The sequence below is a fragment of the Oncorhynchus tshawytscha genome, linkage group LG02, assembly GCF_018296145.1.
Source record: "Oncorhynchus tshawytscha isolate Ot180627B linkage group LG02, Otsh_v2.0, whole genome shotgun sequence".
Taxonomy (NCBI): domain Eukaryota; kingdom Metazoa; phylum Chordata; class Actinopteri; order Salmoniformes; family Salmonidae; genus Oncorhynchus; species Oncorhynchus tshawytscha.
This window is the reverse complement of record NC_056430.1, coordinates 73,331,057-73,357,424: the sequence shown is the minus strand read 5'-3', so window position 1 is coordinate 73,357,424 and position 26,368 is coordinate 73,331,057. Positions and strand designations below refer to the sequence as shown.

At 45.5% G+C, this 26,368-nt stretch overlaps 1 pseudogene; it reads left to right on the top strand.

Moving 5' to 3' along the window:
- On the top strand, nucleotides 1-25,991 carry LOC121838669 (annotated as a pseudogene).
- The last annotated feature ends 377 nt before the right edge of the window (nucleotides 25,992-26,368 follow it).

Sequence of the window (26,368 nt, the reverse complement as noted above, 5' to 3'; positions counted from 1 at the left end):
ATGGGGCCAAGCCCAGGGCCTCCATCCTCAGGTCACCCCCTGCCTCAGCCTGGGCCCTCTGGATACTCCCAGGAGAACATGCACACTCTGCACAAAGTAAGGACACCTTGTGGATTATTGAGTGCTACTGTACCTAACCAGCGGTACCCATCAGAACCAAAGGCACATTTCCACATTGAGTGGACAATTATGTTTTTCTTCTTCTGTTGTGTTCTATTCTATTCCATGCTACTTTGTCTGCCATCTACAGTGTCGGTCAAGGGTTTTTCTTCATTTTTACTATTTTCTACATTGTAGAGTAATAGTGAAGACATCAAAACTATGAAATAGCACATATGGAATCATGTTGTAACTAAAACAGTATTAAATAAATACAAATATATTTTATATTTGAGATTATTCAAAGTAGCCACCCTTTGCCTTGATGGCAGCTTTGCACACTCTTGGCATTCTCTCAACCAGCTTCATGAGGTAGTCACCTGGAATGCATTTCAATTAACAGGTGTGCCTTTTAAAAGTTAATTTGTGGAATTTCTATCCTCAATGTGTTTGAGCCAATTAGTTGTGTTGTGACAAGGAAGGGGTGATATACAGAAGATAGTCCTATTTGGTAAAAGACCAAGTCCATATTATGGCAAGAACAGCTCAAATCAGCAAAGAGAAACAACAGTACATCATTACTTTAAGACACTTTGACAGTTTCTTCAAGTGCAGTCGCAAAAACCATCAAGTGCTATGATGAAACTGGCTCTCATGAGGAACACCACAGGAAATGAAGACCCAGAGTTACCTCTGCTGCAGAGGATAAATTCATTAGAGCTGCCAGCCTCAGAAATTTCAGCCCAAATAAATGCTTCACAGAGTTCAAGTAACAAACATATCTCAACATCAACTGTTCAGAGGAGACTGAGTGAATCAGGCCTTCATGGTTGAATTTCTGCAAAGATATGGAATCATGTAGTAACTGTTGTTTCTGTTTCCTTATTTGAGCTATTCTTGCCATAATATGGCCTTGGTATTTTACCAAATAGGGCTATCTTCTGTATACCACCCCTACCTTGTCACAACACAACTGATTGGCTCAAACGCATTTAGAAGGAAAGAAATTCCACAAAATAACTTTTAACAAGGCACACCTGTTAATTGAAATGCATTCCAGGTGACTACCTCATGGAACTGGTTGAGAGAATACCAAGAGTGTGCAAAGCTGTCATCAAGGCAAAGGGTGGCTACTTCGAAGAATCTCTTTGTTTAACACTTTGGTTACTACATGATTCCATATGTGTTATTTCATAGTTTTGATGTCTCCACTATTATTCTACAATGGAGAACATAGTAAAAATGAAGAAAAACCCTTGAATGAGTAGGTCTGTCCAAACTTTTGACTTGAACTGGAACTCCTCCCTATAAATACAGTGCATACACTTTTTTGAAACAATTCCTTGCAACAATCAAAACCTCTTGCCATGTAGATATATGTACATTTGTTTGTATCTATGTCTCCCTCCCTGTAGCCACTGGAAGGTATGGAGAGAACTACCATGGAGAGGACTACCATGGAGAGGACTACCATGGAGAGGACTACCATGGAGAGGACTGCCATGGAGAGGACTGCCATGGAGAGGACTGCCATGGAGAGGACTGCCATGGAGAGGTCTGCCATGGAGAGGACTGCCATGGAGAGGACTGCCATGGAGAGAACTGCCATGGAGAGAAATGCCATGGAGAGGACTGCCATGGAGAGGACTGCCATGGAGAGGACTGGTATGGAGAGGACTGGTATGGAGAGGACTGCCATGGAGAGGACTGCCATGGAGAGGACTGCCATGGAGAGGACTGCCATGGAGAGGACTGGTATGGAAAGGACTGGTATGCATGAGAAGGGCATGAGTGAGGAGTCCCGCTTTGCCCAGATGAAGGGCATGCCCATGAGACAGGGAGGGCACAGTGGCATGGGCCCTCCTCCCAGCCCCATGGACCAACACTCTCAAGGTAGGTACACACTCTCACCAGGGGTCTGTTCAGGAGGGTGCACAGTTGATCAATGTTCAGAAATATAGTGGGGCAAAAAAGTATTTAGTCAGCCACCAATTGTGCAAGTTCTCCCACTTAAAAAGATGAGAGAGGCCTGTAATTTTCATCGTAGGTACACTTTAACTATGACAGACAAAATGAGAAAAAAAATCCAGAAAGGATTTGTAGGATTTTTTATGAATTTATTTGCAAATTATGGTGGAAAATAAGTATTTGGTCACCTACAAACAAGCAAGATTTCTGGCTCTCACATACCTGTAACTTCTTCTTTAAGAGGCTCCTCTGTCGTCCACTCGTTACCTGTATTAATGACACCTGTTTGAACTTGTTATCAGTATAAAAGACACCTGTCCACAACCTCAAATAGTCACACTCCAAACTCCACTATGGCCAAGACCAAAGAGCTGTCAAAGGACACCAGAAACAAAATTGTAGACCTGCACCAGGCTGGGAAGACTGAATCTGCAATAGGTAAGCAACTTGGTTTGAAGAAATCAACTGTGGGAGCAATTATTAGGAAATGTGAGACATACAAAACCACTGATAATCTCCCTCGATCTGGGGCTCCACGCAAGATCTCACCCCGTGGGGTCAAAATGATAACAAGAACGGTGAGCAAAAATCCCAGAACCACACGGGGGACCTAGTGAATGACCTGCAGAGAGCTGGGACCAAAGTAACAAAGCCTACCATCAGTAACACACTACGCCGCCAGGGACTCAAATCCTTCAGTGCCAGACGTGTCCCCCTGCTTAAGCCAGTACATGTCCAGGCCCATCTGAAGCTTGCTAGAGAGCATTTGGATGATCCAGAAGAATATTGGGAGAATGTCATATGGTCAGATGAAACCAAAATATAACTTTTTGGTAAAAACTCAACTCGTCGTGTTTGGAGGACAAAGAATGCTGAGTTGCATCCAAAGATCACCATACCTACTGTGAAGCATGGGGTGGAAACATCATGCTTTGGGGCTGTTTTCCTGCAAAGGGACCAGGACGACTGATCCGTGTAAAGGAAAGAATGAATGGGGCCATGTATCGTGAGATTTTAAGTGAAAACCTCCTTCCATCAGCAAGGGTATTGAAGATGAAACGTGTCTGGGTCTTTCAGCATGACAATGGTCCCAAACACACCGCCCGGGCAACGAAGGAGTGGCTTCGTAAGAAGCATTTCAAGGTCCTGGAGTGGCCTAGCCAGTCCAGATCTCAACCCCATAGAAAATCTTTGGAGGGAGTTGAAAGTATGTGTTGCCCAGCAACAGCCCCAAAACATCACTGCTCTAGAGGAGATCTGCATGGAGGAATGGGCCAAAATACCAGCAACAGTGTGTGAAAACCTTGTGAAGACTTACAGAAAACGTTTGACCTCTGTCATTGCCAACAAAGGGTATATAACAAAGTATTGAGATAAACTTTTGTTATTGACCAAATACTTATTTTCCACCATAATTTGCAAATAAATTCATTAAAAATCCTACAATGTGATTTTCTGGATTTTTTTTCTCATTTTGTCTGTCATAGTTGAAGTGTACCACCTATGATGAAAATTACAGGCCTCTCTCATCTTTTTAAGTGGGAGAACTTGCACAATTGGTGGCTGACTAAATACTTTTTTGCCCCACTGTAACTGTATTGTATAGAACCTGTATGATTATCTGTTATGGTAGAATTGGATATTGTGTCAAATCTTTTCATTTTTATGTCATGTTTCACCTCACTAAATATCCCCTTTCTCTCTCTCTCTCTCTCTCTCTCTTTCCGTCTCCCTCTCTCTCACCAGGCTACCACTCCCACTCGGCGGCTCTGACCACTCCAGCCCCGTCCCTTCCAACGGGCCCCCTCTGGCCCTCTCTCCAACCCTCTAGCGCTGGCCCAAATTCCTCAGACACCTCCTCCAACCCAGACTCCCAAACCTTGGGGGGCCAGAACCAGCAGCAGAACCGGCCCGGTGGGCCCCAGCAAAGTGGCTCCGGCCCTGGCCCTCATGGCCCCAGCCCTGGCCCCACCACCCTGGTGGCCCCGAGGAGGCCCTACTCCTTTCAACCAGAACCAGCTTCACCAGCTGCGGGCCCAGATCATGGCCTATAAGGCATGTACAGAATATTGATGATTTAAGGGTTGAAAGACCGATACGTGTTTAAGATGATACATTATAAATGATATATAATGTGTAATGACTGCCTATGGTTATATATAATGTCTCCAAACTCTGAGTGGTCCACAATGTTGTTTTTAATATGTAGCTAATATGCCTTGTCACCTGTTGTATAAATATTGTAGAGTGACACTTTATATGCTTTTAATTTAATCACAATTTCATGACTAAAGGGTAGACAAGCAAGTCAATGAACATCATTCACATGTTACAATAACTAACATTAACGTACTAGATTGCTACTTTAATAAACTTTTCTCCCTGTAAGATGCTGGCCAGGGGGGCAGCCACTACTGACCATCTCCAGATGGCTGTCCAGGGGAAGAGGCCCATGGGGTGCAGCCCAGGGATGCAGGGTCCGGGGCCAGGGCAGGGGGACTGGGGCAGCCATGCCCAGCCTGGCTCCTGGAGGTCCTGGAGGTGTGGGACCAGGACCAGGAGGACCCATGGGCCAGGGCTACAGCAGAGCTCACGGTGAGGGAGGCAGAATGAAGAGCATTGGATATTGATCAATGTAATTACAGTAGCTAGTTGAAACAGAAAGATTGATCAGTCAAAGCATTGATCAGTCTGCTCCAGCCTCAGTCTGCTCCAGCCTCAGTCTGCTCCAGTCTCAGTCTGCTCAGCCTCAGTCTCTCTAGCCTCTCCGACCTAATGTGTGTGTGTATCGGGTGGGTTTGGATACAAAGCAGAAGACACATTTCCATCTCGTGTGGACTAATAAAATATATTTTATCTCAAGCATTTCACTGCACCCGCAATAACATCTGCTAAACACGTGTATGTGACCAATAAGATCTGTTTTGATCAGTCAATTAATCAGCATCTAAATGCTGTGAGAAGTAACAAGCTTGTATTGTTTTGATCTCTGGTACAGTAGCTAGATATCTGTTTTCAATAGGTCTGAAAAAGAATGAAACATGAGTTTTCTCTGAATGTACCACTGATATAATGTTGTAGGGATGATGGGACCCAACATGCCCCTCCAGGCCCCTCTGGTCCAACCGGCATGCAGGGTCAGAACCCCAACGGAACCCCCAAGTCCTGGTCTGAAGGTGAACATAATAACACCAGCGTTATTGTCACTTTCTTCTGAGGGGCAATGAGTTCAAGTTTATTATAGTTAGTCACATAGTAGGAACAGATGTGGGATCTTAATTTGATCACTGTTTTGTTGCTGAGAATTTTCCTTCAAAGCTGGAAATGTGAACATGTAGTGTATTTGAATTTTTAAAAAGTCTTCTAAAGTTTGTAATTTCCACTGAAATTGTTGACTTGATTTGCCCTAATGAACAATCTATCAACCCATACAAAAATGTCCTGTTGCTTCAGGATTATTTTCCTGCTGTTGCAAACTAAGATCCTACATCTGCACTCACATAGTAGTTAGTCACATAGAAGTTAGTCAACACAGAGTTAATTGTTAAAACATTATTCATGATGGCATTTCATGATTTAGTCCTGTATATCATTTTAATCCATGTTAGGTTTTGGTCAGTTACAATCACATCAATAAATTGATTGATGGTTAGTTACCTTGCCCTTTCTTTCCTTCCCCAGGTCCGATGGTAAACGCCGCCGCCCCCCTCTAACGCCCCCAGAAGTTGATCCCTCCCCAGCCGACGGGCCGTCCCTCCCCCGCTCCACCCTCCATACCCCCTGCGGCCTCCCCAGTCATGCCCCCAGACCCAGTCCCCTGGGCAGCCGGTCCAGCCCTCACCCATGGTGCCCCACCATGCCAAGCAGAACCGCATTACCCCCATCCAGAAACCCCACGGACTCGACCCAGTGGAAATACTGCAGGAGAGGGAGTACAGGTAACCTATGAACCCTGACCCTTAAGCCCTGACTCTTAAGCCCTGAACCCTGACCCTGTGGAGAAACTGCAGGAGGGGGATTACAGGTAATACACTAACCCTGACCCTTAACCCCTGATCCCTAACCCAGTGGAGATACTGCAGGAAAGGGATTACAGGTACAGTACACCGTTAATCAAAATGTATTTTTAAAGCCCTTTTTACATCACAAAGAGCAGTAACCTGGCCTAGACCACAAGGAGCAGTAACCTGGCCTAGACCCCAAAGAGCAGTAACCTGGCCTAGACCCCAAAGAGCAGTAACCTGGCCTAGACCCCAAAGAGCAGTAACTTGGCCTAGACTCCAAAGAGCAGTAACCTGGCCTAGACCTCGAAGAGCAGTAACCTGGCCTAGACCCCAAAGAGCAGTAACCTGGCCTAGACCCCAAAGAACAGTAACCTGGCCTAGACCTCGAAGAGCAGTAACCTGGCCTAGACCCCAAAGAGCAGTAACCTGGCCTCGAAGACCTCCTAGACCTCGAGAGCAGTAACCTGGCCTAGACCTCGAAGAGCAGTAACCTGGCCTAGACTCCAAAGAGCAACTCCAAAGAGCAGCATTATACATCATTCATCATACATTAATTGAATAGATAGATACATAGTTACACATCTAGTCATACTATATATACATTTATAATAGCAGACTGAGTTATCTACAGCACGAGTACTGTCTCTCTCTCATACTATCCCCCTCTCTACTTTTCTCTCTCTTTCTCTCTATCTCTCTCTCTCTCTCTCTCTCTCTCTCTCTGTGTGTGTGTCTCTCTCTCTTGCTCTCCTTTCTCTCCCTCCCTCCTCCCTATCTCGTGTCTCTGTGGTATCTCCAGACTGCAGGCTCGTATCACCCATCGTATAGCTGAGTTGGAGAACCTCCCTGGCTCTCTGGCTGGAGACCTGAGGACCAAGGCCACCATCGAACTCAAGGCCCTCCAGCTGCTCAACTTCCAGAGACAGGTAGACTACTGGCCCGCCCTGCGGATCACACACAGGACTGTGTTGTACTGCAGCACTCCTTCGTAGTGTCTACATGACACTGTCATTATAATGACCCTTCATAACGTCTACATGACACTGTCATTACAATGACCCTTCATAACGGCTAAATGACACTGTCATTACAATGACACAACAGAAGTCCTATAAACAGTCATGACTCTTTAACTGTGTTGTGCTGTTGAAACAGTCCTGAAAACACTGGAGCCTTTTGAGACCCTCTCCCCTACAGTATTACACATGATGGGGACGATGATGATGATGCATTTATATCCACATTTCTCCTTCCTCCGGTCTCTTCCAACCCCACAGCTGCGTCAGGAGGTAGTGGTGTGTATGCGTAGGGACACCGCTCTGGAGACAGCTCTGGACGCGAAGGCCTACAAGAGGAGCAAGCGCCAGTCCCTACGAGAGGCTCGCATCACAGAGAAACTGGAGAAACAGCAGAAGATCGAACAGGAGCGTAAACGTCGACAGAAACACCAGGTAGACTGACACAAACCTGGTTACACCTGCTGGTTACACCTGCTGGTTACACCTGCTGGTTACACCTGCTTCTAGACTAACAACTATTTACAATGGAGATTATTTGCGAGAAGTGTTGAGCTTTTCAAGGCACAATGTCAGATAACATCCTTTATGAAGTTTAGATTATTTTAACTCCTTTTATCCGTAATGAGGATATTTGGGAGAAGTATATCTCACTCTAATATATTTCACTCTTTTCGCTGTTCATCATAAAAACAAAAAGTTATTAGATACATTATGTTAATCAGTAGTAGTAGTAGCAGTAGGGAAGGAGGATATCTAGTCATGTGGAACAAACGAATGCCTTCAACTGAAATGTGTCTTCCACATTTAACCCAACCCTCTGAATCAGAGAGGTGCGGAGAGCTGCCTTGATCGATATCCACGTCTTCGCGCCCGGGGACCAGTGGTTTAACTGCCTTGCTCAGGATTAGAAGCAGCAGTAGTAGTAGTAGCAGCAGTACCACCACGCCAGCTGGAAATGCTATGGGACAGAACTGAATACTGACTCTCATCTTGTCTGTCTCCAGGAGTATCTGAGCATTATCCTGGCCCACGCCAAAGACTTTAAGGAGTACCACCGCTCCATCACAGCTAAGATCCAGAAAGCCACCAAGGCCGTGGCCACATACCACGCCAACACAGAGCGCGAGCAGAAGAAGGAGAACGAGCGCATCGAGAAGGAGAGGATGAGGAGGCTGATGGTGAGGACCATTACATACATAGACAGACAGTACATGTTCTTATTCACACATAAAGACACACACGTGCAAACACTCATACTCTTTCCCGTACTTAAGACACACACTCATGTGTATACAAAGACATACACTAATGTGGAAACACGCTCTTACAATGCACATTACTTTACACTACTCTCTCTACTCTGATTCCCGCACACAGACTCATCCATCTCACATCAATGAGTTTTGTCTGAATATCTCCCCCTCTCTCTCTCGCTCTCTCTCTCTCCCTCCTCTCTACACTCTCTCTCTCTCTCCCCTCTCCCTCTCCACTCTCCCTCCCTCTCTCTCTCTCTCTCTCTCTCCCTCCCTCTCTACACTCTCTCTCCCTCTCTCCCTCCCTCTCTACACTCTCTCTCCCTCTCCCTCCCTCTCCACTCTCCCTCCCTCTCCACCCTCTCTCTCCCTCTCCACCCTCTCTCCCTCTCCCTCCCTCTCTACACTCTCTCTCCCTCTCTCTCCTCTCCACTCTCCCTCCCTCTCCACCCTCTCTCCCTCTCCACCCTCTCTCTCTCTCCACCCTCTCTCCCTCTCCCTCTCCCTCTCCCTCTCCCTCCCTCTCCACCCTCTCTCCCTCTCCACCCTCTCTCTCTCTCCACCCTCTCTCTCTCTAGGCTGAGGATGAGGAGGGCTACCGTAAACTGATTGACCAGAAGAAGGACAAGCGTCTGGCCTACCTGCTGCAGCAGACGGATGAGTACGTGGCCAACCTCACTGAGTTGGTCCGGGCTCACAAGCTGGTACAGGCCCTCAAAGAGAAGAAGAAGAAGAGGAAGAAGAAGAAGGTATGAGAGAGAGAGAGCGGTGCGACAAAGGACACATACACACATCCAATAGGTTCAGGTGCTGGACAGAAGGGGGAGGACATTATGCCCATGACTGATATGTTCCTATAGTGATTAGTTGAGACAGACACATGACAGACGAGGTTTCAACCCAACTGGGATCTCCTGAGGAATTTGTGTGTGTAGATGTGGTTGTGAGCTGTCGTCAGCACTAGTCTCTGTAGGGAGTTGATAGAGTCGGTGTGTAGATGTGGTTGTGAGTGTGATAAACACACTGATGTGTGGATGTCTTTCCTACAGAAGCTGGAGAACGCTGAGGGTCAGACTCCTGTACTGGGACCTGATGGAGAAGTGAGTGGGATATTAAACTAACGTACTGGACATTTGAGTCATTTATCAGACGCTCGTATCCAGAGCAACTTACTGTAATGAGTGCATATATGTTCATACTTTTTCATAACCAATCTACAGTACACTGTTATAGATACATCACTATGGTTACCAATATGTTCCCTGTTGTTATACAGTACTACTAGACATAGTATTTGCCAGCACAAAAACATTCTGTGGCGTACTGCACTAGCATCGAATAGTCCCCACGATATGCAACTTTTCAGGGAAGTTAGGAACAAATACACACAGTCATTTAGGAAAGCAAAGGCTAGCTTTTTCAAGCAGACATTTGCATCCTGTAGCTCTAACTCCAAAAAGTTTTGGGACACTGTAAAGTCCATGGAGAACAAGAGCACCTCCTCCCAGCTGCCCACTGCACTGAGGCTAGGTAACATGGTCACCACCGATAAATCCATGATAATCGAGAACTTCAATAAGCATTTCTCTATGGCTGGCCATGCTTTCTCCTGGCTACCAGAACCCGGCCAACAGCTCCGCACCCTGCAGTTACTTGCCCAAGCCTCCCCAGCTTCTCCTTAGCTGATGTTCTGAAATAGCTGCAAAACCTGGACCTGTACAAATCATCTGGGCTAGACAATCTGGGACCTCTCTTTTCTAAAATGTTCCACCAACCATTGTTGCAACCCCTATTTACTAGTCTGTTTAACCTCTTTCGTATCGTCCGAGATTCCTAAAGATTGAAAGCTGCTGCAGTCATCCCCCTTTGAAGGGGTGACACTCTAGACCCAAACTGTTACAGAACTATATACATCTTTCCCTGCCTTTCAAGTCTTCGAAAGCCAAGTTAATAAACAGATCCCTGACCATATCGAATCCCACCGTACCTTCCCGCTGTGCAATCCGGTTTCCGAGCTGGTCACGGGAGCACCTCAGCCACGCTCAAGGTACTAAACGATATCATAACCGCCATAGATAAAAGACAGTACTGTACAGCCGTCTTCATCGACCTGGCCAAGGCTTTCGACTCTGTCAATCACCGTATTCTTATCTACAGACTCAACAGCCTTAGTTTCGCAAATGACTTCCTCGTCTGGTTCACCAACTACTTCTCAGATAGAGTTCAGTGTGTCAAATCAGACGGCCTGTTGGCCGGACCTCTGGCAGTCTCTATGAGGGTACTACAGGGTCAATTCTCGGGCCGACTCTTTTCTCTGTATATCTCAATGATGTTGCTCTTCCTGCGGGTGATTCCTTGATCCACCTCTACACAGACGACACCATTCTGTATACATCTGGCCCTTCTTTGGACACTGTTAACAAACCTCCTAACAAGCTTCAATGCCATACAACACTCCTTCCGTGGCCTCCAACTGCTCATAAATACAGGTAAAACTAAATGAATGCTCCTCAACCGATCGCTGCCCGCACCTGCCCGCCCGACTAGAATCACTACTCTGGATGGTTCTGACTTAGAATATGTGGACAACTACAAATACCTAGGTGTCTGGCTAGACTGTAAACTCTCCTTCCAGACTCATATTAAGCATCTCCAATCCAAAATTAAATCTAGAATTGTCTTCCTATTTCGCAACAAAGCCTCCTTCACTCATGCTGCCAAACATAGCCTTGTAAAACTGACTATCCTACCGATCCTCGGCTTCAGTAGTGTCATTTACAAAATAGCCTCCAACACTCTACTCAGCAAACTGGATGCAGCCTATCACAGTGCCATCCATTTTGTCACCAAAACCCCATATACCACCACTGCGACCTGTATGCTCTCGCCGGCTGGCCCTCGCTACATATTCGTCGCCAACCCACTGGCTCCAGGTTATCTATAAGTCTTTGCTAGGTAAAGCTCCACCTTATCTCAGCTCACTGGTCACCATAGCAACACCCATCAAAGCCAACACCTCCTTAGGCCGCCTTTCCTTCCAGTTCTCTGCTGCCAATGACTGGAACAAATTGCAAAAATCGCTGAAGTTGGAGACATATCTCCCTCACTAACTTTAAGCATCAGCTATCTGAGCAGCTTACCGATCGCTGCAGCTGTACATAGCCCGTCTGTAAATAGCCCATCCAACTACCTACCTCATCCCCATCCCCTACCTCATTACTTTTTTGTTCTTTTGCACACCAGTATTTCTACTTGCACATCATCATCTGCACATCTGTCACTCCAGTGTTAATTTGCTAAATTGTAATTACTTCGCTACTATGGACGATTTATTGCCTTACCTCCTTACTCCATTTGCACACACTGTATATAGACTTTATTTTGTGTTATTGACTGTACTTTTGTTTACCCATGTGTAACTATGTGTTGTTGTTTTTGGTCGCACTGCTTTGCTTTATCTTGGCCAGGTCACAGTTGTAAATGAGAACTTGTTCTCAACTGGCCTAACTGGTTAAATTAAGGTGAAATAAAAAAATAGTTAAAAAAATAGTCATGGTTCAGCAGGTATCTGCATCAGTATCCAGAGACGGCTCTTGTCACCAGACATAATGGACCCCAGGAGAGTAGCTGATGTGTTAGCAGCAGCTAATGGGGATCCTAGTAAAATGCAAAAATTATCAGTATTTGTAGACGCCAAGAATAGTAAATTTCCCCTTCAACGCCAGCATCCAGTGTTTTTCTGACTCGCTCTCCCCCTCCCTCCAGCCTCTAGATGAGACGTCCCAGATGAGTGACCTACCAGTGAAGGTGATCCACGTGGAAAGTGGTAACATCCTGACAGGGGCGGACGCTCCTAAAGCTGGACAGCTGGACACATGGCTGGAGATGAACCCTGGGTACGAGGCTGGAGGAGGAGGATGAGATGGACCTATTAGGTTTTTAGGGGTATATTTTAGAGGGGGTAAAGGTATGTTTGTGGTTGTAATACTGATGTTTTCTGCTGTTCCAGGTACGAGGTGGCCCTCGCTCTGACAGTGAAGACAGTGGATCGGAAGAGGAGGAGGTGGGTTGGGTCATAAAAGATAGTACCCAACCGTGACTAAACTCTTATTATAGAGATTACAGGATGAAAAGGATGAAAGTAGGAACCAAATCAACTGAATTGGTTGAACAGTCATAAAGACTAGATTCGTTCCACACTCTCTCTGTACCAAAGCTATGACCAGTCTGTCTGAGTGGTGATTGACAGGTTGTTGTTGTCCCGCCCCTGGCCTGTCATTGGCATATCAGGAGGAAGAGGAGGGAGCCCCAGCCGGCAGTTCCTCCAGTAGTGGTCCTCCCAGTGTTAGTGGGGTTAGAGGAGAAGAAGAAGAAGATCCCAGACCCAGACAGTGAAGAAGTATCAGAGGTGGACGTACGACACATCATAGAGTGAGCACACTCCACCTGGGTCCCTATAGAGTCATAATACCCATAAAATCTAGCGGTCAAGCAGGGAAATGGTTCCAATCGTCACCATTCCTTTTTCCCACGTCTAGATTTTAGAAACACTTCAAATAAGGGCTGTGTTTCGTGTAGGCTTACCCCTGGCATGACATTTTGATAACCGTGGAAATCTCTCTTATCAATATTTACCCCCCAAAAATGGAATGCTAATGAGCTCCTAATGTAGCATTTTTGAATCGTAGTAAATAGAGACGAATATATTGATTAAAGTCACCTTGTCCGAGAGAGATTTACATGGTTATCAAAATGTCACGCCAGGGTAAGCCTACACGAAACACAGCCCTTATTTGAAGTGTTTCTAAAATTGAGACGTGATTTGACTTAAATTGTTTGGAAGGGCCCATAAGTAAGCATTTAACTGTTAGTCCACACCTGCTGTTTACAAAGCATGTGACAAATACATTTAGATTAGATGATTTGATTTGAAATGTCTGGTGTATGATTCAGGGTTGGAGTCAAAAGAAACATTGATTTTCAGTGAGGAATTGGGTGAATCTCAAACCTCTGACCTTCTCCAATGTGTTTTGAGGAGGCAAGAAGAAAGGGTACAAGGAGACACAATTGAGATTCACCTGTTGTGCACTCCTGCCTACACATTGGATTTATTTAAATAAGCCATAAAGACAGACATGCCTACAATTCAGGTTTGGGGTCAAAAGTTCCATTTAATATTCAGTGAGAAATTGACCCTAATGGTGTTTTGCTGACTTGTAAATCCTTATCAATGACGGAGTGAATTTTCCAGCTAAAGATGCTTGTCTCTCAGAGCGCTAGAATTTTTTTTAATAGCACACTGACTTTATAGGGCTCATGCCAATATGTAATAATAAATAATAATACATTGAATTTATAACACATTTTTCATTGAAAAACTATCTCAAAGTGCTAAGGTGATTGCATTAAAGCCATTCAGCCACTGATATTGTTTCTTCCCTGGTTCCGTCCTAGGCACGCTAAACAGGATGTGGATGATGAGTATAACAGTGCGGAGGCAGCGTTCGCTCGGGGACTCCAGTCTTACTACGCTGTCGCCCATGCTGTCACTGAGAGAGTGGAGAAACAGTCCACTATACTCATCAACGGACAACTGAAACAGTACCAGGTGAAGCAGCACTAACAAGAGGCTGAATAAGCCTGAGAAGTGACATTTCCTTTCTTAAGTCATTAGAAGAGACCCAGACCAACCTGTACAATTGTGGCTGGCTGACATTGTCCTTTGTCTTCCTCTGTTGATTCTCTCTCCTCTTCCTCTCCTTGTCTCTCTCCTCTTTCTTTCCTTGTCTGTCCTTTCCACTCAAACTGTTTGTCCCTCCCTCCCTCAGATTAAAGGTCTGGAGTGGCTGGTGTCTCTCTACAACAACAATCTGAATGGTATCCTGGCTGATGAGATGGGACTAGGAAAGACCATCCAGACCATCGCTCTCATCACGTACCTGATGGAGAACAAACGAGTCAATGGACCTTTCCTCATCATAGTACCGCTCTCGTGAGTACTGTACCGCTCTGCCACGCACGGAGAACCATGGCTTCAATTACAATTAAACTTTAAAGGGACATTACACTCCAAAATCAATCACGTTTTCAAGACCCCAACATTGGTTGTATGTTGAGCTACTGTAAGTCCGTGTCACAGGCCGTTTTGTAGATTCAGCTATGTGCCACAGTCCAAAATGAATGGAAGACATAAGCTCCACATCATTTCCAGATTTCCTGTACTTATTATATCCATTAATTTGTGGTTGACGGACAAGTATATAGCTGGATATACACAACTGATGGTGTGGGACTTTTGAAGAGTACTGTCCCTTTAATTGTAACTGTATTCATAGTACACTTAACGTGACTGTCATACATGATATGATGGAGTACAGTACTAATGAGAGGGAAACAATGATCCGGAGAGAGGGGTGGGTAAGGTTTGGTACAGTCGCATCATTAAAAAGTAATAATTCAAATAGAAATAGAATAGTAATATATATGTATCTATCGCTATGGGTACAGTGCTATTTGTTTGCTTAGGTAAGTTTGGCCCTCTGTTTTCCTCTCTTCTCACATTGACAGAACTCTCTCTAACTGGGTGTATGAGTTTGACAAGTGGGCTCCGTCTGTAGTGAAAGTCTCCTACAAGGTGAGTTGGAGCAGCTAACCTTCCGCCAACTATATGGTAACCATGGAAACACTGATTACTTGGGGTCCTGAAATACAGCCATATGGGCGGCCGTGTGGAAGCCTGTCTATAATGCATTCAAATCAAAAAGTGTATCACTTGCAGCCAGAGCAACAACAACTAGGCCTATTATGAATACAAATGTAATGTCACGCCATTCTAGTAATTAATCATTTAATTAATTCATTAATGTCAAGTTAAATCCGAGTTCCTGTCCTTCATGTTGTCTCTGTAGGGTTCCCCCAGGCCAGAAGGGCCTTCATCCCCCAGCTACGCAGCGGCAAGTTCAACGTTCTCCTCACTACCTATGAGTACATCATCAAGGATAAACAGGTCCTAGCCAAGGTAACACACTGACACACACTCTACCTCCAGCGTGATTCTGAACAACTCTCACCATGACCATTTGACTGATGACCTATATACACTCTTTCTGTCTTCTCGTACTCCCCAACCCTCTTTCTCCCTCTCTCTCTCTCTCTCTCTCTCTCCCCCCTCCCCTCCTCCTCCTCCTCCACCACTCCCCTGCTCCCTCTCCCCCACAGATCCGGTGGAAGTACATGATCGTGGATGAGGGCCACCGGATGAAGAACCACCACTGTAAGCTGACCCAGGTCCTCAACACCCACTACCTGGCCCCCAGGAGAGTTCTCCTAACTGGGACACCGCTCCAGAACAAGCTGCCTGAGCTCTGGGCCCTGCTCAACTTTCTCCTGCCCACCATCTTTAAGAGCTGCAGTACCTTTGAACAGTGGTTCAATGCACCATTCGCTATGACTGGAGAGAAGGTGAGTTTATTTTAGCTGAAAGAAGTTGAGAAATGCTATATAAACTGAACAAAAATATGAACGCAACATGTAAAGTGTTGGTCCCATGTTTCATAAACAGAAATAAAAGATCCCAGAAAGTGTATTTCTCTCACATTTTGTGCACAAATTTGTTTACATCCCTGTTAGTGAGCATTTCTCCTTTGCCAAGATAATCCATCCACCTGACAGGTGTGGCATTTTAAGAAGCTGATTAAACAGCATGATCATTACACAGGTGCACGTTGTGCTGGGACTTGAAAATGTGCAGTTTTTGTCACACAACACAATACCACAGATGTCTCAAGTTTTAAGGGAGTGTGCAGTTGGCATGCTGACAGCAGCAATGTCCACCAGAGCTGTTGCCAGAGAATTTAATGTTAATTTCTCTACTATAAGCCACCTCCAACGGCGTTTTAGAAAATTTGGCAGTACGTCCAACCGGCCTCACAACCACAGACCAGGGGTAACAAGGAGTCGCTAGAGCGCAATGAGCCAAGTACTGCCCCCCAGCCAAACCCTCCCCTAAACCAGACGACACTGGGCCAATTGTGCGCCACACTATGGGACTTGCGGTCACGGCTGGTTGTGACACAGCCTGGGATCAAACACGGGTCTGTAGTGACGCCTCAAGCACTGCGATGCAGTGCTGCGTACCCTACTGTTCAAAAGTTTGGGGTCACTTAGAAATGTCCTTGTTTTTGAAAGAAAAGCATGTTTTTTGCTTATTAAAATAATATCAAATGAATCAGAAATACAGTGTAGACATTGTTAATGTTGTAAATTACTATTGTAGCAGGAAACTATTGGCAGGTCCTCTGTCCAGTGTCTGTGTTCTTTTGCCCATCTTAATCTTTACTTTTTATTGGCCAGTCTAAGATAAGGCTTTTTCTTTGCAACTCTGCTTAGAAGGCCAGAATCCCGGAGTCGCCTCTTCACTGTTGACGTTGAGACTGGTGTTTTGCAGGTACTATTTAATGAGGCTGCCAGTTGAGGACTTGTGAGGCGTCTGTTTCTCAAACTAGACACTCTAATGTACTTGTCCTCTTGCTCAGTTGTGCACCGGGGCCTCCCAATGCTCTTTCTATTCTGGTTAGAGACAGTTTGTGCTGTTCTGTGAAGGGAGTAGTACACAGCATTGTATGAGATCTTCAGTTTCTTGCGATTTCTCGCATGGAATAGCCTTTATTTCTTGGAACAAGAATAGACTGACAAGTTTCAGAAGAAAGTTCTTTGTTTCTGGCCATTTTGAGCCTGTAATCGAACCCACAAATGCTGATGCTCCAGATACTCAACTAGTCTAAAGAAGGACAGTTTTATTGCTTCTTTAATCAGAACAACAGTTTTCAGCTGTGCTAACATAATTGTAAAAGGGTTTTCTAATGATCAACTTGGATTAGCTAACACAACGTGCCATTGGAACACAAGTGTGATGGTTGCTGATAATGGGCCTCTGTACACCTATGAAGATATTCCATTAAAAATCAGCCGTTTCCAGCTACAATAGTCATTTACAACATTAACAATGTCTACACTGTATTTCTGATCAATTTGATGTTATTTTAATGGACAAAAAAATGTGCTTTTCTTTCAAAAACAAGGACATTTCTAAGTGACCCCAAACTTTTGAACAGTAGTGTACCTTTAGTCATTTGTATACATTTCTGTTCATGAAATGAAATAATATTTAACTTCGTTCACTTCTTCTCTCCAGGTGGATCTAAATGAAGAGGAGACCATCCTGATTATCCGTCGCCTCCACAAGGTGCTCCGCCCCTTCCTGTTACGCAGGCTCAAGAAGGAAGTAGAGGCTCAGCTACCGGAAAAGGTCTCCATCTTCACATTTCTTTTAAATACAAACTCATGTTCACAGCTTTCTTCAGTATCTTGTCCGTTGGGTGTCCTCTTACCTGTGTTCTCAGGTATTTTTCAGCTGACTGTGTTTGCATAATATCTCCATTCTGTGGTTTTAATTGATTGCTTGGTTTATAGATGTCTCTCGATATGTCTCTCTCTATCTCTCTGTCTCTCTCTCTCTCTCTCTGTCTCTGTCTCTCTGTCTCTCTCTCTGTCTCTCTCTCTCTCTCTCTCTGTCTCTCTCTCTCTCTGTCTCTCTCTCTCTCTCTCTCTCTGTCTCTCTCTCTCTCTCTCTGTCTCTCTGTCTCTCTCTCTCTCTCTGTCTCTCTCTCTCTGTCTCTCTCTCTCTGCGTCTGTCTCTCTCTCTGTCTCTCTGTCTCTCTCTCTCTCTCTCTCTCTCTCTCTCCTCTCTCTCTGTCTCTCTGTCTCTCTGTCTCTCTCTCTGTCTCTCTCTGTCTCTCTGTCTCTGTCTCTCTCTCTCTCTCTCTCTGTCTCTCTGTCTCTCTGTCTCTCTCTGCTCTCTCTCTCTCTCTCTCTCTCTCTCTCTCTCTCTCTCTCTCTCTCTCGTCTCTGTCTCTCTCTCTCTCTCTCTCTCTCTCTCTCTCTCTCTCTCTCTCTCTCTCTCTCTCTGTCTCTCTGTCTCTCTGTCTCTCTGTCTCTCTCTCTCTCTGTCTCTCTCTCTCTCTCTCTCTCTCTCTGTCTCTCTCTCTCTCTGTCTATCTCTCTCTCTGTCTCTCTGTCTCTCTGTCTCTGTCTCTCTCTCTGTCTCTCTTTGTAAAATCTCTCTCTGTCCTCCAGGTGGAGTATGTAATAAAGTGTGATATGTCAGCGCTCCAGAGGTTCTGTACAGACATATGCAGGCCAAGGGAGTCCTACTGACAGACTTTTTGATTATATTGCAAGGTGAAATAATTATAAAATGTACAAGACAGTATTAGTTTTGTCTTGTTTTAAAAACATTCTCACATGCCTCACTTCCATCAATTCAAAGCTTGTGGTGGCTAAAGTCAGCTAAAGTAGTTGCAGTTTAAAGAAAACAGATTAGTTTCCCCAGGCCCATATACATGGTGAGGAACCATCTAACATCAAGTGGTAAAATCCTGAACTCCTCCTGTAATATCTGTGTGTCTATTGTCGGGTAAATCCTCCTGTAATATCTGTGTGTCTATTGTAGGGTAAATCCTCCTGTAATATCTGTGTGTCTATTGTAGGGTAAATCCTGAACTCCTCCTGTAATATCTGCGTGTCTATTGTAGGGTAAATCCTGAACTCCTCCTGTAATATCTGTTTGTCTATTGTAGGGTAAATCCTCCTGTAATATCTGTTTGTCTATTGTAGGGTAAATCCTCCTGTAATATCTGTGTGTCTATTGTAGGGTAAATCCTCCTGTAATATCTGTGTGTCTATTGTAGGGTAAATCCTCTGTTTGTCTGTAATATCTGTGTGTCTATTGTAGGGTAAATCCTCCTGTAATATCTGTGTGTCTATTGTAGGGTAAATCTCCCTCCTGTAATATCTGCGTGTCTATTGTAGGGTAAATCCTGAACTCCTCCTATAATATCTGTGTGTCTATTGTAGGGTAAATCCTCCTGTAATATCTGTGTGTCTATTGTAGGGTAAATCCTCCTGTAATATCTGTGTGTCTATTGTAGGGTAAATCCTGAACTCCTCCTGTAATATCTGTGTGTCTATTGTAGGGTAAATCCTCCTGTAATATCTGTGTGTCTATTGTAGGGTAAATCCTCCTGTAATATCTGTGTGTCTATTGTAGGGTAAATCCTGAACTCCTCCTGTAATATCTGTGTGTCTATTGTAGGGTAAAGGAGGTACCAAGACTCTGATGAACACCATCATGCAGTTGAGGAAGATCTGTAACCATCCCTACATGTTCCAACAGATAGAGGTACAATGTCAATACACACACACACACACACACACACACACACACACACACACACACACACACACACACACACATAGAGAGTACATACAGTGGGTGTATACTTTCTATTGATGAACTAATCCCACCACAATTCTGAATTTGTTCACAGGAATCTTTCTCTGAGCATTTAGGATTTTCTGGAGGGATAGTGAGTGGGTAAGTGCATAAGTTGATTGAGAGTAATTTTCACAACAACGACCCGAAATGCTTTCACTCTATTGGCCTGGTTGTGTTCTCTCTCTGCCCCTAGTCTTGACCTGTACCGAGCCTCGGGGAAGTTTGAGGTGCTGGACCGTATCCTGCCCAAGCTGAGGGCCACCAACCACAAGGTGTTGTTGTTCTGTCAGATGACCTCGCTCATGACCATCATGGAGGACTACTTCGCCTACCGCAACTTCAAGCACCTGCGTCTGGACGGTACGGTGTGTGTGTGTGTGTGTGTGTGTGTCGGTATCAGAACTGGGTTCAAATAGTTACTTGGCGTCTTTTCTAATACATGCCTGGTGCAATGGAACAAACGGTACAAAACCCACCCATCTGGCAGTCCGTAAAGACTCAATCATACTCAACGTATTTTATAGTCTAGAAAATAAATACTTTTTGAACCCATGTCTGCTATGCATATGATACAAAATCAAAGTTGGGATTTCTGTCTCTCTTAGTTGCTGTGTTTTACTCATCCACTTCCCTCTCCCCTCCTCTCTCCCTCCGCCCCCTCCCCCTCCCCCGCCCCCTCTACCTCCCTCCGCCCACCTCTCCCTCCCTCCAGGCACCACCAAAGCAGAGGACAGGGGCATGCTGTTGAAGGCGTTTAACGACCCAGCCTCCCAGTACTTCATCTTCCTGCTCAGTACCAGAGCCGGCGGGCTGGGCCTCAACCTGCAGTCAGCTGACACCGTGGTCATCTTCGACTCTGACTGGAACCCTCACCAGGTAGGGGAGTAACACACATACACACAACTCCTAAGGGATTGGCTGGAGCCCACAGCAGGTAGGGGGAGTAACACACACACACACACAACTCCTAAGGGATTGGCTGGAGCCCACAGCAGGTAGGGGGAGTAACACACACACACACACACAACTCCTAAGGGAATGGCTGGAGCCCACAGCAGGTACACTTAGTAGCGTTAGTAGTTGAAGTCATATTTTAATATTACTTGAGTGAGTATTCAGTTAGATGTACAAAATATCCCACTGAACTTGCCATGTTAAATCTACAATCGGCTTCCTATTTCGCAACAAAGCATCCTTCGCTCATGCTGCCAAACATACCCTTGTAAAACTGACCATCCTACCAATCCTCGACTTCGGCGATGTTTACAAAATAGCCTCCAACACTCTACTCAACAAATTGGATGCAGTCTATCACAGTGCAATCCGTTTTGTCACCAAAGCCCCATATACTACCCACCATTGCGACCTGTACGCTCTCGTTGGCTGGCCCTCGCTTCATACTGTTGCCAAACCCAATGGCTCCATGTCATCTACAAGACCCTGCTAGGTAAAGTCCCCCTTATCTCAGCTCGCTGGTCACCATAGCAGCTCGCTGGTCACCTGTAGCACGCGCTCCAGCAGGTATATCTCTCTGGTCACCCCCAAACCAATTATTTCTTTGGCCGCCTCTCCTTCCAGTTCTCTGCTGCCAATGACTGGAACGAACTACAAAAATCTCTGAAATCTCCCCCTCACTAGCTTTAAGCACCAACTGTCAGAGCAGCTCACAGATTACTGCACCTGTACATAGCCCACCTATAATTTAGCCCAAACAACTACCTCTTTCCCTACTGTATTTATTTTATTTTATTTATTTATTTATTTTGCTCCTTTGCACCCCATTATTTTTATTTCTACTTTGCACATTCTTCCACTACAAATCTACCATTCCAGTGTTTTACTTGCTATATTGTATTTACTTTGCCACCATGGCTTTTGTTTTGCCTTTACCTCCCTTATCTCACCTCATTTGCTCACATCGTATATAGACTTGTTTCTACTGTATTATTGACTGTATGTTTGTTTTACTCCATGTGTAACTCTGTGTCGTTGTTTGTGTCGAACTGCTTTGCTTTATCTTGGCCAGGTCGCAATTGTAAATGAGAACTTGTTCTCAACTTGCCTACCTGGTTAAATAAAGGTGAAATAAAAAAAATGTTAGTATTGACATGCCACCATGGGCCAGATACTAACTGAATCATTGCCATCGGAATTTGAACTACGAATGCCTAACGATTCAGCCCAAAGTATCCTACCGTATTCTAACCACCTCTCCTCCCTCTCTCTCCAGGACCTGCAGGCCCAGGACCGTGCGCACCGCATCGGCCAACTGAACGAGGTCCGCGTCCTGCGTCTCTGCACCGTCAACTCCGTAGAGGAGAAAATCCTGGCGGCGGCCAAGTACAAACTCAACGTGGACCAGAAGGTCATCCAGGCCGGCATGTTCGACCAGAAGTCATCGAGCCACGAGCGCCGGGCTTTCCTGCAGGCTATCCTGGAGCACGAGGAACAGGACGAAGTCGGGGCCCCGGGCGGCGTGTGGAAGTCTGGGGGTTCTTGGGTGGGTGTGACCGACAAAGCCCGGAACTCCCACACCCTCAGAATTCCCACGCTGCCCACTGACACACCTACCTCTCTCCGTTGTACTGTTCTTCCCTCTTCCTCTTTTTCATCCGTTGTACATCTCTCTCTCTCTCTCTCTCTTTCTCTCTCTCTCTCTTTCTCTCTTTCTCTCTCTCTCTCTCTGTCTGTCTGTCTGTCTGTCTGTCTGTCTGTCTGTCTGTCTGTCTGTCTGTCTGTCTGTCTGTCTGTCTCTTTCTTTCTCTGTCTCTCTCTTTCTCTCTTTCTTTCTTTCAATCCCTTTTCACCACTCTCTTTCTCTCACACATTTTGTCCCTTGTGTATTTGTCTTTGGTGGACAAACACAATGTGGATTGTATTTCATCTACACTTCTTTTGAATGCTAATACTGTTTTAAAGACTTTACATGTTGTGTATATTGACCCATTCCTTGATGTTGTCACAGAGCTCTTCTTTACAAAGTGGTGGATTGGATAGTCTGGTCCCAGACCTGTTTGTTCTGTCTGACAATTCCTCTTGTCATTGGTCATATGGTCACAAACAGATCTGGAACCAGGCTAGAGTGGATAGAGCTTTAGCTTTGCTCATGTCCTCCTGTCCTGCTGTGTGTTGTGTCTGTCTGTCTATTGATGTGTGTTTGACCGCTCAGGAGGAGGACGAGGTGCCAGACGATGAGACGGTCAACCAGATGATCGCCAGGAGCGAGGAGGAGTTTGACCACTTCATGGTTAGTTAGTGTCTGTTGGTCATCGTGGTCATTTCTCTGGGTCAACTTATCAAGGGCCAATCCAATATCTATACATACAATGATGCAGAATACTCTGTTCTTTTCTCTTCCTACTACCTTACACCTTTGTTTCCTCTTTCTCCTCTCTCCTGCCCCTTCTCCTGGTCTCTATCTCCCCTTCCAGCGTATGGACCTGGACAGGAGGCGTGAGGACGCTCGGAACCCCCGCCGTAAGCCCCGTCTGATGGAGGAGGACGAGCTGCCCACCTGGATCATGAAGGATGACGCAGAGGTGGAGAGACTCACCTGTGAGGAGGAAGAGGAGAAGATGTTCGGGAGGGGGTCCCGCCAGCGCAAGGAGGTGGACTTACAGTGACTCACTCACCGAGAAGCAGTGGCTCAAGGTTAGAGGTCAAGGGTCAGGGGTCAAATTACACTCTGGGAATGGTGTATTCATTTGATGTTGTTTATCAAGTGACAAGGTGCTCATCATGTTTGCCTCCCTCGCTCTCTCGCTTACTCCCTCTCTCTCCCTCTCCCTCTCTCCCTCCCTCTCTCTCTCTCTCGCACGCTTTCTCCCTCCCTCTCTTTCTCTCTCCCCCCCTCCCTCTCTTTCACTATCTCTTTCTCTCGCTTTCTCCCTCCCTCTTTCTCTCTCTCTCCCTCTCCCTCTCTTTTTTCCCTCCCTCTCTTTTCTCTCTCTCTCTCTTTTCTTTCTCCCTCCCTCTCTTTCTCCCTCCAGGCCATTGAGGAAGGCACGTTAGAGGAGATCGAGGAGGAGGTGCGTCACAAGAAGACCACCCGGAAGCGAAAGCGTGACCGCGATGACCTCCCTGGCCCCTCCTCATCCTCCTCGGGGGCAGGCGGAGCCGGGACAAGGACGAGGACGGGAAGAGACAGAAGAAGAGGGGACGCCCCCGCAGAGAAACTCTCCCCCCAACCCCCCGCTCTCACCAAGAAGATGAAGAAGATAGTGGACGCTGTTATTAAATACAAAGACAGGTAAGACGGGCTGGTGTTCTCTTCAGCTTGCTTTGCCATTTTGACTTACATGCTGGTTGGAGCTAGCTTGGGTACCAGTCTGTTTGTGTCGTCACGCCACTCCTTGTCATGCCAAACGTGTTTGGGACCAGGCTAGGTTGGATCAAGGTGCTTGCAACACCAGAGTTGTGAGACATGCACAACATGCTGCAATACTGACTGTCTGTGTAACATCGGTACTACGGGCACTAACATCAGTATCTCTGGTGATGTCTTTCACAGCAGTAATGGTCGTCAGCTGAGTGAGGTCTTCATCCAGCTGCCCTCGCGCAAAGAGCTGCCAGAGTACTACGAGCTCATCCGCAAGCCTGTCGACTTCAGGAAAATCAAGGTAAATTAACACACACACACACTCTCATTCTCATCCCCCTCTAATCTCTCTCTCTCCCCGCTCTCCTGTCTGCCCCTCCTGTAGGAGAGGATCCGTAGCCACAGATACCGGAGTCTCGGAGACCTGGAGAGAGATGTGATGCTACTCTTTCAGAACGCACAGACCTTCAACCTGGAGGGATCACTGGTGAGACACACACACACGTTACACTGGAATGAGTACACAACAACACAAGCACATCGATGACAATAGATGTAACAGTAGATTAAATAAGTGAATGACTTTGTGTGTGTTTATCGACTTTAACTCACATCGTCCAGTAACTTCATTAGAGATGCTGATTACAGGAGTTGTAACTGCTCTTCCTGTATGCCCTCTTGTTACTGTATAAAAATGTATCAAGGGACCAGTCCTTTTTTTGATCAACTTTTTTATTTGCATGTTTTGAAGCAGGTTAAGGCTGAATAACAATAAGCAGTGGACCCAATAACCATACCATTGTTGGCACATGTCCAACTGCGTCTGTGCATGAGCCTAAAATAGCTACATCGGTCTGGTTGCTGCCTCGTTCCCAGATCTACGAGGACTCCATCGTGCTCCAGTCGGTGTTCACCAGTCTGAGACAGAAGATCGAGAAGGAGGAGGACAGCGAGGGAGAGGACAGTGAGGAAGAGGAGGAGGACCTGGACGAAGGCTCAGAGTCAGAGTGTGAGTCATCACTGAAGAAAGGAAGTAAGGAACGAAGAAGCACAGGAAGGAAGCAGGAAAAAAATATATTGAGAAATATAAAGAATGAATGAAAGACATTGAAAGAACGAATAAACCAGCCACCTCTGTGACCTTGCAATAAACTGTGTTGTGTTGATCCTGTGGCGTGTGTGTTTGTATGTGTGTCTGCATGTGTATGTGTATGATATGAATGTGTGTGTGTGTGTGTCCATCCTCTAGCCCGCTCAGTGAAGGTGAAGATCCGTCTGGGACGGAGAGAGAAGAGTAGTGACCGGGGGAAGGGTAGGAGACGTCTGGGACGCACCCGAGCCAAACCTGTAGTCAGCGACGACGACACTGAAGAGGAGCAGGAGGAGGTGAGAGGAGAGGAGGTGTGTGTGTGTTTGCACCTTCTATTTTTGATGTTTTGTTTTATAATCCCTCTGCAAAAATGTGTTGCACATATTGTGCATGGCACCCAGAAATATTCCCCCTCTCGCTCTCTCTTTATGTTTCTGTCTCTCTCCTGTTCCACCTCTCACAGGAACGCTCCCCCAGTGGCACAGATGAAGAATCCTAAATGGAAACTAGCTACTTACTCCAACTCTACTTCCATCATTACCAGGTTTTGTTCAACTCCATTTCATATCTACTTGGGACTGGGGAATTTCACTTCATATTGACGCCAACTCTCTCCCTGTTATGTAGATTAGCACAGCTTTCATAACAACAACTACTGGACCTGAAGCACTGCTTAGGTGTGTAAAATAGACGAATTCTGCCTCATACTGTTAGTCGATCTAAACAACCTTGTTAATGTAATATGTGTCAATTACTAAAAGTGTTATTTATTATGTCTGGTGTATTTTGGGGGGGGAAGTTGAGGCCATATACAGCGCCTTCAGTAAGTATTCATACCGCTTGACTTATTCCACATTTTGCTGTGTTACAGCCTGAATTCAAAAATATATATATTTTTTGACACCCATCTCCACACAATACCCCATGATGACAAAGTGAAAACATGTTTTTAGAAATATTTGCAAATCTATTGAAAATGAAATATCTAATTTACATGACTTGAATCAATACTTTGTAGAAACATCTTTGGCAGTGATTACAGCTGTGAGCCTTTCCGGGTAAGTCTCTAAGATCTTTACACACCTGGATTGTGCCACATTTGCCTTTTATTCTTTTCAAAATTCTTCAAGCTCTGTCAAAGTGGTTGTTGGTCATTGCGAGACAACCGTTTTCTGGTCTTACCATAGATTTTCAAGTAGATGTATGTCAAAACTGTAACTCGGCCACTCAGGAACATTCACTGTCTTCTTGGTAAGGAACTCCCGTGTATATTTGGCCATGT